This window comes from Micromys minutus, assembly GCF_963924665.1.
Source record: "Micromys minutus genome assembly, chromosome: 8".
NCBI lineage: Eukaryota > Metazoa > Chordata > Mammalia > Rodentia > Muridae > Micromys > Micromys minutus.
Window position 1 is genome coordinate 61,971,090 of NC_137977.1, and position 12,416 is coordinate 61,983,505.

Consider the following 12,416-nt stretch of genomic DNA (forward strand, 5'->3'; position numbering starts at 1 on the left):
CCTCATCTGATGGCTTCTGACCACAGCGCGTATTGGGTGGTGACGGGCAACAGGGGACTCGAGGAGGGAGAAAGTAGCACCCCTTGATAAAGGTGGGGAGACGGGAAGGCCTGAATTCCTCACCCGCAGCCGATTTCAGTGGGAGAGGGAGCTTTGGCCAAGGCTGGGAGTGGAGGAGTGGCGACCATGGCTTGGGTGGGGCATCACTTAAGACTTAAGAAAGCAGGGGTGCAGCCAAAGCGCCCCAAGCCCAGCAGTGGTCAGTTCCACAGCTGCTACTTGAAGCCTCCCCAGCAGTGGTGGAGGGAGGGGCCGGCAAATGCAGACCCAGGCCATGTGCCAGCAGCAGGTGATTGTGTGACGTGTCTGTTCACAGTTGTGTTAGCTATGCCCACCCTCCCAAAGGAAACCGATTTCAACACACCTTCCTTTTTTTTTTTTTTTAAATTTATTTATTTTATTTTTATGAGTACACTGAGCTGTTTTCAGACACACCAGAAGAGGGCATCAGATCTCATCACAGATGGTTGTGAGCCACCATGTGGTTGGTGGGATTTGAACTCATGACCTCTGGAAGAGCAGTCAGTGCTCTTAACCACTGAGCCATCCCTCCAGCCCTCAACACACCTTCTTGATCCCAGAAGTTCAACCAAGCAGACAGCGGTTACACCCGACAATGATGTTACACAGCACAACTTAAGGTGTTTCAAATGGACAAGGAGTTAGTATCAGAACAGTGTCTCAGGATGAAGTCTGAGTGGGGCTCCTCTCCAGCACTTTGAGGTCTACAGATGTATCTAGAAAACTCACTACTGTGGAAAATGAAGACATAGGTTGGATGGGGAGGGGAGGCCGGGGCCTTGGTGACTAATTGCTGTAACACTGTCCTTCTGGAGGCTGTGGCAGCTTCATGTTCTCTATTGACATCATTAAGCACCACAATTCCTGTAAGATGACTTTGGAGGCTGTGGGAATGTTGTCACTTTGCCATCACTGCTGTGGCTCTCAGATCCACCACTCCATTCGAACTGCTCACGCCGCTCATATTGACCCTTGTCACAAATCTGACAGACGGGGTGCTTCCGGGTACTTAGGCCCACATTCTATTTTAGGGCTGTATATCCGGTTTTCATAAATTGTTCGTGGAGGCCTGTCTTAGTCAGGGTTTCTATTCCTGCAAAAACATTGTGACCAAGAAGCAAGTTAGGGAGGAAAGGGTTTATTCAGCTGACACTTCCACATTGCTGTTCCTTATCAAAGGAAGTCAGGACAGGAACTCAAGCAGGTCAGGAAGCAGGAGCTGATGCAGAGGCCATGGAGGGATGTCACTTACTGGCTTGCTTCCCCTGGCTTGCTCAGCCTGCTTTCTTATAGAACCCAGGATTACCAGCCCAGGGATGGCTGCACCCACAATGGGCTGGGCCCTCCCCCCTTGATCACTAGTTGAGAAAATGCTTTACAGCTGGATCTCATGGAGGCATTTCCTCAACTGAGGCTCCTTTCTCTGTGATAACTCCAGCTTGTGTCAAGTTGACACAAAACCAGCCAGTACAAGGCCCAGTTGTCATGCCTATCCATCTTGTAAGTGTCATGTCCTCGTCGTCTTCCAGACCCCAGCTAACTGTGCCATCACCTACTCCTCCTTTCTGGACTTCTTCCAGCTCTTCCAACAGTAGAAAATTTCGAGGGACTTTTACTCCAGAGCCTGTGGTGGCTGCCATCTTGCGTGGCTGTCATTCCCAGCTAATTTCTAAACTGAATCATCACAAAGCCCCGCCCACCCACCATCAAAAGAAAGGGGTCACTGAGCCTTATGGCCACCTTGTGATCTACCGTCACTTGGATGGACAGTGGTTGAGATAAGACAGAGAGCCTCATTTCATAATAGGAAGAAGATCCCAGGGCCAGCTCTGGTTCAAAATTCAGGATGTTTCAGATTCTAGAAAGCAGGGACTCATACTATAAACTCACAGTGTCCCAGTGAGGCCCAGACCAGCACCAGTATCACAGGTGTCCGTGGTCAGTGTTCAGGTCTACTCCAGTAGATTTTTTTTCTCTTGTGGTGCTGAGGATAGGACTCATGGCCTCAGCATGTTAGGTAAGCTCTCCATGTACCACTGAGCTTTGTCCCAAGTCCTCATTCAGGCCAAGTTTTGTCTGAGGAGTTATGAAATTCTTGGGGTTTTGAGAATGCTGGGAGCTTTGGAAATTCCAGTGAGGAGATGTGAACATGCAGGAACTGACACTGGGTGTATTCTCACCATAGGGCAGACACACGCAGGCCAGGGAACTGCGGTCTCACAGCTCCAAGAGGGATACAGTGTGGCTGTGTCGGCCATTTTCCTCCCTCAGCAGATTCTTTCCACTCATGAACATAGAAGCAAGAGGAGGTTGCAGGGAGCCCAACTCTCTGCTTGATATTATAAACATTATTGTTGTTGTTGTTGTTAAAGACAGGGTGTTACTATGCTGCTCTGACTGACCTGGAACTTGTTATGTAGCCCAGGCTAGTCTTGAACTCACGGAGATCTGTTTGTTTCTTCTCTATGTTTTTTAGTACATAGAATTCAACGGAGGGCCTTACACGTGGTAGGTTAGTGCTCTACCACGTAGGCGTGTCCCAGCCTTCTTACTTACTTTTTAAACATTTTGTATCAGTATACAATTTATATAATACATAATGAGTTCATCCCGCCCCCCCCCATTAGTCTGATTAGACTTATCTACAGGAACATGGACAACTCAACTTATTAGCATCTCTACCACCACAGGACAGGACTCTGGCAGCAACCACTAACTACCTACGAATCCACAGGGAAGGGAGGCTTCTCATGAACCACCCCCGCCATCAGAATCTTGGAAGATCCAATCTTCTGCAGGTGACACACGGGTCATTGCTGCTGAGAGAGCAAGGCTGTAACCACCTTGAATACAACACTCCTCCGTACTCTGCCCCTTAACCCTTCTCGGGCTCTTCCACCCTTTCCACCGTCTCCTTCCTCTACGTTTCCCTCAGCGCTAGAGAGGATCATTTTTCCTTTCTGTTCTGAAACAGGGTGTCACTAAACTGTCGTGACTGACGTCAGCCTCCCAAGTACCATGGGGTTACAGGACGGAGCTACTAGCCTAGCACTGACTCTCTCTTGCTTGTGTTTCCCCAAAGCCCAAGCCCTGTGTTTTGAGAATGTCAGGCTGTGACAAACAAAACAACAACAACAACAACAACAACAAAAACCACCTTAGAAATAAAAATCAACCAAACCAAAAACTAAACGAAAAGGGACACTGGAAACGGATCTCTTAGCCCAGGCAAGCTCTGTCGCTGTGTTTAGACAGACTGGAATTTGGCCACGTGGCAAGAGTGATCCCCTCTAGTGGAGGGAAAGGGCGTCCCCACAGCCCAGAATGTACTGCCAGCTAGTCTCCTCGCTGTAGCTAGAGCAAGTCATGGACCAGCCATTGCTTAAACAACTGTTGCTCAACAAACGCTCCTGTTGACTCTCCAGCGCGAACTCGATGGCATGTCGCGGTGGACGCTCTAGGTACCAGCCCCCATAGGTCCGGTGCAGCTAACGTTCCCCGGCCGGGGGTGGGGGAGATGGGGGACAGTGTTGGTTTGGAACCGCTGTGACCTATTTTGTTTTGACGGGCATCAGGTTCCATTGTGTCATCCTCCATTAGGGACCCGAGCTTTATGGCAAACCGGCAAAATCCCAGGCCTCGAGGAGAACCATAGATTGACTGCTGGACTTGTATCTCGGTTAGATTCTGTCCTTCTCCACATATCCACCCATAGCCTTTTCTGGACCGAGTTTTCGCCCATCCCCCCCCAACCCCGACTCCCCCCCCCCCCGCAACAGGCCCCCTCCCCCTTTTGTTTCAAAGTATTTTAAAGTTATGACCGCCCTCTGGTGTCTGAAATTATGTTTGCCAGCACCGGAGCCTTTCAAGCAGTATCCCAGGCAGGGAGTTTTGAATATCATGAGCCGGAGAACTGATAAGATAGTTTCCTAAATTATTTAGGTTCATGAGCGTGAAAATCAGACTTTAGTAGAGAATTGATGGGGTCATTTCACGTACACGGGTTTTTTGTTTTGTTTTGTTTTCTTGCGCCTGTGCTTTGCAGAGGGGTCAGTGACTGAGAAAAAAGGAACCAATGAACTGGTCCCTTAGAGGGAGAAACACAGCTCCACACATTTTTACCTCCTTTTGCAGATTATTTTTAAGTATTTGGGGGGAAAAAACCCTACTTTTTTTTTTTTAAGTGACAAAATGAGAATAGTTTCTTCAATTTGATGGAACCAGACTTAAAGCAAATATTATTTGGTAGAATATTTTCTGCTTAATCAGGAACGTTAGGTTCTCCCCTTTGCAGATGTGTGTCCCTGTGACAGCTCCACATTCTTGCTGTATAATCCTGACCGTCTGCTCACTGGGTGGGAAGGCTGTACCCCTGGGCAGCTCACAACTGCATTGTCTTTTGCTACTTTGTGGGCTCTTTTTTCTTCCCTTTTTCTTCACCCGTTATTTCCTTTTCAGCCCCCTATCACTGAAGATAGGGAGAGGGGAAAACAAAGAATCGAGAGGAAAGAGATCTCTGAATAAGGTCAGGGGTCAGAAAGGGGTGACATTATCATCAGACTACTTCCTGCTAATTAGGGGCGTCCAGATCCTTGGGGAAGTTTGATTATTGCTGTCAGAATATATAACTTCTTGTTTCTTCTCTGAGCATGACTACTTAACAAACTGTAACCAACAACCCACCACCTCTTTTCGGGGGGCCCTCTGAAAAGTCCCTAGAATTCCAAAAGTCACACAACTGCAGAAACTATCAGCAGCTGGCAAAAATCATGGCCCAGCTAGAGAGTGAGGCAAATCATAGTCAGTTGCTGGGAAGCAGCCTCATATCTCCACACCTGGGATTAAAAGAAAAACACATTCTTATTCTATTTATTTATTTCATGTAGGTGAGTATACTGTCACTATCTTCAGACACACCAGAAGAGGGTACTGGATCCCACTACAGATGGTTGTGAACCACCATGTGGTTGCTGGGATTTGAACTCAGGACCTCTGAAAGAGCAGTCCATGTTCTTAACTGCTGAGCCATCTTTCCAGCCCTATTTCTACGTTTTTAAAGAAACCAAAACCCCACTACACACAACTCCAGCTCCAGGATATCAGCTAAAGTCTGAAGTCTCTACCCTTTAAGGGAACCTGCATTCACACACACATACTCACACACAGATGCATGCTCAGATACACAACAAAAAATAATAAAAAAATAAATCTAAGCTGGGCATATTAGTGCACACCTTTAATCCCCAGAATTTGAGAGGCAGAAGTAAGCAAGGAGATTCTGTGAATTTCAGATCAGCCTGGTCTTCATAGTGAGTTCTAGGACAGCCAGAGCTACATAGTAAAACTCTGTTTTAAGGGGGGGGGGGGGAATCTAAAACAGAAAAAAAAACAGTGGGATACTAGCAACAGCTACAAGATAATTATTTTTATACTTATTTTTAAGATGTATTTATTTATTTATCTATCTATCTATCTATCTATCTATCTATTTATTTATTTATTTATTTAATGTATGTGAGTACACTGTTTCAGACACCCCAGAAAAGGGCATCAGATCCCATTACAGATGGTTGTGAGCCACCATATGATTGCTGGGAATTGAACTCAGGACCTCTGGAAGAGCAGTCAGTGCTCTTAACTGCTGAGTCATCTCTCCAGCCCTTTTATACTTATTTATTTAGTATTTTTGGGCTTTTTTTTTTTTTTTTTTTTTTTTTTGACAAGAGGTTTTCTGGCTATCCCTGTCATGTAGACCAGGCTGGCCTCAAACTCAGAGATCCGCCTGCCTCTGCCTCCCAAGTGCTGGGATAAAGGCGTGCATCAACACTCCCAGCTGTATTTTTTTTTTTCTTTGTGATATAGATTTTGATGTTCAGACAGTCTCTCACTCTAAGCCAAGCTGACCTTGAACTCAAGGTGATTCTCTTGCTGGGGTCTTCTGAATGTAAGTACCACCATACCTGACTATTCTAAGAGATTTAGATAACAGTGCCAAGGTGCCAAGGATTTATGAGAGTGTGGGACTGAAAGAAGTAGAAATGATTACAATCATTTTGGGAATTCTTTGGATAGAAATCTCTATGTTAACAGACCAACAATTTTATTCCTAAATGTATACACGTATGTTAAATTATATAAATGATAAAAATGATCACTTCTGTGGGCTCTGCATGTGCAGAGTCTACCGACTACAGGAAACATCTGGTTAAGCATTTGTACCCACAGATACAGCCTTGCCCCATCTCATTCTCTAAACAATACAGTGGACCCACTATTTGCATTGTATTGGATATTATCAATAAGTAATGTAGAGGAGATTTAAAGGCCAGGCATGGTGGTGTATGTCTTTAATCTCAGCACTTGGGAGACAGGCAAATGGATCATTGTGAGTTCTGGGTCAGCCAGGGCTACGCAGTGAGACCCTGCCTCAGAAATTGATAAATAGAAATAGATAGGTAGATAGGTAGATAGATAGATAGATAGATAGATAGATAGATAGATAGATAGATAGATGTACTGTAAAGTATATGGGGGGTACAGACTTTATGAGGAATATAGACCCTACTTCAAATGCAATTACCTTTGGGGAAGGGACAATATATAATGTAACCAACTCTTACTAAGTAATCAATAATTCTAAATACATTTCAGTTCCATGTGTGTGTGTTGTTTGCTGGTGTTTGTTTTTGTTGAATGAGGCTGGTCCTGGATTTCATATCTTTGTAACTGAAGATGACTTCGAACTCCCCATTTCTCTGCTTCTACCTCCCTAGTGCTGGGATTTCAGGCATGTGCACCATGCCTAGGTAAAATTATGTATACTTAAAAATAAATTTATGTGTATGGTGTTTTGCCAAAAAAAAAATCTTTTTTACGTGTGTGTTTTACCTGCATTTGTCTAAGTACAACATGCCTGTAGTGCCCAAGGAAGCCAAAAGCAAAAGTGTACTGGAGTTACACACGGTTGTGCGTTGTCATGTGAGTGCTGGGAACTGAACTTGGGTCTTCTGTGTGTATAATAAAAACGTAGTACAGACAGGCAAAGTCTGTTGATATACAAGACATTTGCACCATGAAAGAGGTCTGTTTTACCCAGCTTTACAAAGGTGACACTTAGACTGGGCAGTCTGATGATCTTTGAATTTATAAACTGCCTGACACTGAGGGAAAATTCTTACTTATCTTTATAACCTTCATCATGTGAGATACGATGCTCAGTGGGTGCTGAGGAATGAGCCGAAGACCAGGAAAGAAGGCCCTGCAGCGTAAGGATGAGCCCCCATGCTCTGTGCTGAACAAGCTGAAAATCTGGATCCTGCAGCGGTAGAGAGGGCAGTTCCCCTGCCCACACTGTGGAGGCGGGCTGTCAGCCTACAACTGCAGCAGCGTTTAAGGAAAACTGAACATGTGGGAACCGGGTGCTGCGGGCTGAGCCTAAAAATACACAGCTGCTCAACGTGAGAGAAAGCACCCTGACATCAGAAGGGGGTCACGCATCGTGCTCCTAAAGAAAGCTGGCAGATCGGCCTTTCAGAGGTGTCCCGTCCAACCCACAATTCTCAGCAGTCAAGGCACGGGGCTGCGGCCAGACTAGGGCAAGCTCTCTCTCATGTGCTTCTGTGATAATCCACAAGAAAAAGTTCCCCTGGCAACCAAGGACATCCAGTGCGATCATCCCGCTCTTAAAATAGTACCAGACACATCTTCCCAGCAATGTTTCTCATTCGTACGGCACCCCTCACCCAGCTTCCGGGTGGAGCAGAAGGATCAACAGTTTGAGATCATTGCTGGCTACATACTGAGTTTGAGGCCAGCCAGAAGCAGAAAGCAACAGGACTATATTTTATATATGTTCCTGAATGAGGCAATTGTATATACAATACATTACTAAGTTAACTGGAAGAATTTGAGTATGGATCATACAGCAATAGTATTTATTAATATTACGTTTCACAAATCGGATTATTTTGCTGTGCTTAGCTACAAATGTTTCTGTTCATAGAGGATGGATACAGAAGTATCAGGAGGAAAGCAGTCAGACATGTAGCCTAAGGTCAGACATGAAACAAAAAACAGAGGTTGTCTTAACACCACCTCCCCTGCACATACAACTGAGTGCACAGCAAAGAACAGTTCATAACCTTTGTTTTATTTGCTTGTTTGTTTAAAAATAACATTTACTTATTTGTGTGTGGGTGTACAGAGGCTACACTGTGCATATGGGAATCAGGGGACAACCTATAGGAGTTGGTTCTCTCCTTCCACTCTGTGGGTTTCCAGAATTGAATTCAGACTGTCCAGCTTGGTAGCAAATGCCTTCCTTGGCCCACTGAGCCATCTCACTAGCTATGGTGGTTTGAATGAGAATGAATATATTAAAATTCCTGGTTCCTAGTTGGTGAAGCTGTTTTGGGAAGGACTAGGAGGTGTGGCTTGTTAAAGGGGGTGTGGCTTGTTGGAGGAGGTGTGGCTTGTTGGAGGAGGTGTGTCATTGGTGGTGGGATTTGAGGTTGTAAAAGACTCCACCCATTCCAAGTCAGCTCTCCCCAACCCCAAACCCTCTCTTTCTGCCTCTTACTTACAGATCAAGATGTGAGCTCTCAGCTGTTCCTGCTGCCATATTTTTGCCCCATCATCACAGTGTCTAACCCTCTGGAGCGTAATTCGATTAAACACTTTCTTTTATAAGCTGCTTTGGTTATCTTGCCTGCTCACAGCAATGGAAAAGAAGCGAATACAGAAGTCGGTACAGTTAATGAGGCCTTGCTATGATAGGCCTACCCATGCTGGTTCTTTTAGAGGAGGGTGGGAGACTTTGGGGATGTTATACCTCAAAAGCAGCTGCAAGCTATATTCAGAGTTGAATGGGCCCTTCTAGTGGGAGTATGGAAAACAATATGCCTAGAGCTGTGCAGGCTGAGGAGGCACCGCTCAAGAGAGAAACAATACTGGCAACCAGTCTGGGGGCCATTCTTGCAATACTTGGGCAAAGACTGTTGCTTTCTGCCCTAAGCATTTACCTGAGGCAAAATTGAAAAGTAATGGACTGATTTCTTTGGTGAAGATTTCAAGATGGTCTAATGTTGGCTCTACTGCGTGGCTATTAGCAATCACGTTTATGTAGGTCCATACTAAAAAACAGAACAAGTGGGGAAAAAAGAAATACAAATGTAAAGTTTGAGGAGAAAAAGAGCACCCAGAAATTTGTTGGAGCCCAGGCTTGCGCTCAAAAGAAAGAGGGAATCAAGGTAAGGCCTGATCTGCATTGGTTGAAAGAGAGAGGCACCCCTGGGCAAGACCCCACCCAGATAATCCTACAGTGTGTGAAGGCAGTAAAACTAAGGAAATTTTATACTGCTGCAGAGCAGGAACAAATCAAGAACATGTGAGTCAAGGATGCCAGGCTCCACCCCAAGAGGCAGCCAAACCTGGCGGTGTTGCCCACAGGGTTCTGGCTTTTGAGTCAAGAAGTACATGAGTAAAGGAGCTGTGGAGTCTTCACCTGAGCTTAAGAAGCCACTGAAGCCAGGTGTGTAGCAGAGGAATCCCTGCCTGGAGGCCCCAAGAAGCCATTGAGTTGAGCTTTGAGAGTGACACCTGCATGACATTGGAGACCCCCAAGATGACAGATGGGATATCTGCTAAGACCTAGAGTCACAGTCAGCAAGCAGAAAGGGTGCAGCCAGCAAAGCCCTGTGACATCAGACGGGACTTGGAGTTAACTACCGTGCTGTGGTCTTACTTTGGGCCACAAGGCTTTTGCTTACGTCACCATGCTCCAATCCCTCCTTTTGGAATACTGATGTATATTCAGTATGTTGGAAGCAAGCCTTTTGATTATGTAGGTGTTGCAGTTAAGAGATGGCCTTGGGATTCAGAAGCCATTTAAACTTTTAAACAGTTAAGAGTGTAAAAGACTATGGGGACAGTTTTGAAGTTGGACTAAATGCATCTTGTATTATATGACTGGCCTATGGGGGGGGGGCAGGCAGTGGAATGTGGTGGTTTGGATGAGAGTGGCTCCCATAGACTCATGTTTTAATGCTTGGTCCCCAAGTGGCTTTGGGATAGGTGGCTTTGGAGGAGGTGTGTCACTGGAGGAAGGCTTGAAGGTTTCAAGACTCATGCCATTCCCAGCATTGTCTCCTACTGTGCATAAAGACATGAGCTCTCAGCTATGCCTGAACCATACCTTTGCTCTACCATTTCAGACTCTTAACACTCTAAAAGGCATAACTCCAATTAAACACTTGCTTTTCTAAGTTGCTTTGGTCAAGATGTTTTGTTGCAGCAATAAAAAAAGAAACACTATACCAAGCAGGGACTCAGGCAAGGCGAGAACCTGGATGCAGAGGCCATGGAGGAGGCTGCTTACTGGCTTATTCCGCATGGCTTGCTCAGCCTGCTTGCTTATACACCCAGGACCACCAGTCCATAGATGGCAGTGCCCAGTGACCTGGGTCTTTCTATAGTGATCAACTAAAAAAGATAATGCACCATAGGCCTGCTCACAGGCCAGTCTGACAGGGGGCATTCTCTCGAGAGCCAGCACACAATTCCACCTTGATTTCTCTGTATCTTGCAGACAATGTGTCTGTTTCTTCTGCACTTGGGACTTACTCTCTAGTTATGGTGCTCAACCAAAAGCAACAGCAATATACTATGCTGTTTTGAGAGCCTCTGGGGCTTCCTTGACATTGAGAATTTGATTTAATAACTCAGGTCAATTGAGGGAAATATTGTCTATCCATCCAGTGTGTGTATGTGTGTGATAGGAACGGCTATATATACCTTTAATCCCAGCAATCAAAGAGCAGAGATGGGTGGAGCTCTGTGAGTTCTAAACCAGCCTGGTCTACATGAGTGCCAGGCTCTGTCTCAAAATTAATATTATTATAAATAAAAGCATGTACTTTCAATTGGCTTCAAGAGTATGAATTTCCATAATGCTTCTTCATACATCCTTAGTTTTGGATAAGTGTGCCATCCACCCTGACTCAAACTGTGATCCCCAATAAGCCCCCTCTAATGTGAAATAGTGTCACGTGACACTCCTGCATCGCTATTGCCATGCGACCCTTCACTGCTTCACTTCTTCGCTAGTCTTCACTGTGGAGAGAGAAATGCACCAAAGAACTTCTCGTGGCATTCTGGCTGATTCTGATCAAGCCGCCACTGCTGATTCATGTTTGGTGTTTGCTATTGGACTGGACTGCTGGTGTCCTGACAGCGAAGAGTAGAATCACCCAGGGAACTCCTAATCAGGTCCACAGTCCCCTTTTCCTATTAACCTTTTCCCCTTACCTCTGGTCAGTGGGTTACAGGAGGTTGAAGGGTTTAAGAACCCTAAATAAAGTAGGTTTTGAAAAAAAATAATAGCCTATACCCCTTTATTTTTCCTACTAGCCCTAACCTCTTCCCTTCCTCCTCTTCTGGGCCCATTTTAGATTCTTGACCTCTACAGATACCCCAAGTTAGCCACACAGATCAACATTCAAAGAGATGGGAGAGAGCATGAGGTATTGTCCTTCTGGGCCTGAATTACCTCATTTAATATTAGCACGGCTAGCCCTCCAGCATTTCCTAGCATTCTCTTGGCACTGGGTTCCTAGGAAGGGAAGATAAAGTCTGGAGGCAGATGCCAAGACAGCATTCTACAGAGACAAAGGCCATGCTAGATCATGGACGCCTACCTCCCTTTACTTGAATTTCTAATATTCCTCATTGGTTAATTTGGGGTGAAGCATTTCCTTTGGTTTGAGATAGGGTCTTAGGACACAGCCCGGGTTGGTCTTCAACTCTCTATGCTCCTCCTTGTGTGGTACAGATTATAGACATGTGCCTCTACACCCAGCCTTTTAGCTGGCATATAGGGGTCATCCCTCCTGTGACACTCGTCCCCACTATAGCTTCAGATAAACTATGCACTCTGAATGGTTCCGGTGGCCTTTCATGTGTCATTGTCATACATTCTCTGTATGTATGTTGCTTGGAATTTTGTTCAGCTTTGGGATGGCATTGAGGTCTCGTTGGGAAGAGTAAACTGTAGTCTAGGTTTTCTTTCTGTTCACAGTTGGAGAGAGACTGTGCATGCGTTAAGAGTGGAGAGCAGGGTGGGAGCTTGACAGTCTTCTCCCAGGCTCTCAACCAGGCACTGCTCAGGCTCTGTGCCACGCGGGTGCTATAGTGTCTTAGCACTTGCCACGCGGGTGCTATAGTGTCTTAGCACGTGCCACGCGGGTGCTATAGTGTCTTAGCACGTGCCACGCGGGTGCTAGTGTCTTAGCACATGCCACGCGGGTGCTAGTGTCTTAGCACGTGCCACGCGGGTGCTA

The 12,416-nt window shown here is 45.7% G+C and overlaps 1 pseudogene across 1 annotated transcript; it reads right to left on the minus strand.

The window, feature by feature from the left end:
* Nucleotides 1-867: 867 nt before the first annotated feature.
* Nucleotides 868-1,721, minus strand: LOC308423658 (ubiquitin-conjugating enzyme E2 variant 1-like; annotated as a pseudogene). Its single transcript has 2 exons — nucleotides 1,558-1,721; nucleotides 868-1,150 (listed from the first exon to the last, which is right to left on the minus strand). The product of its transcript is annotated as a ubiquitin-conjugating enzyme E2 variant 1-like (transcript).
* Nucleotides 1,722-12,416: the final 10,695 nt, after the last annotated feature.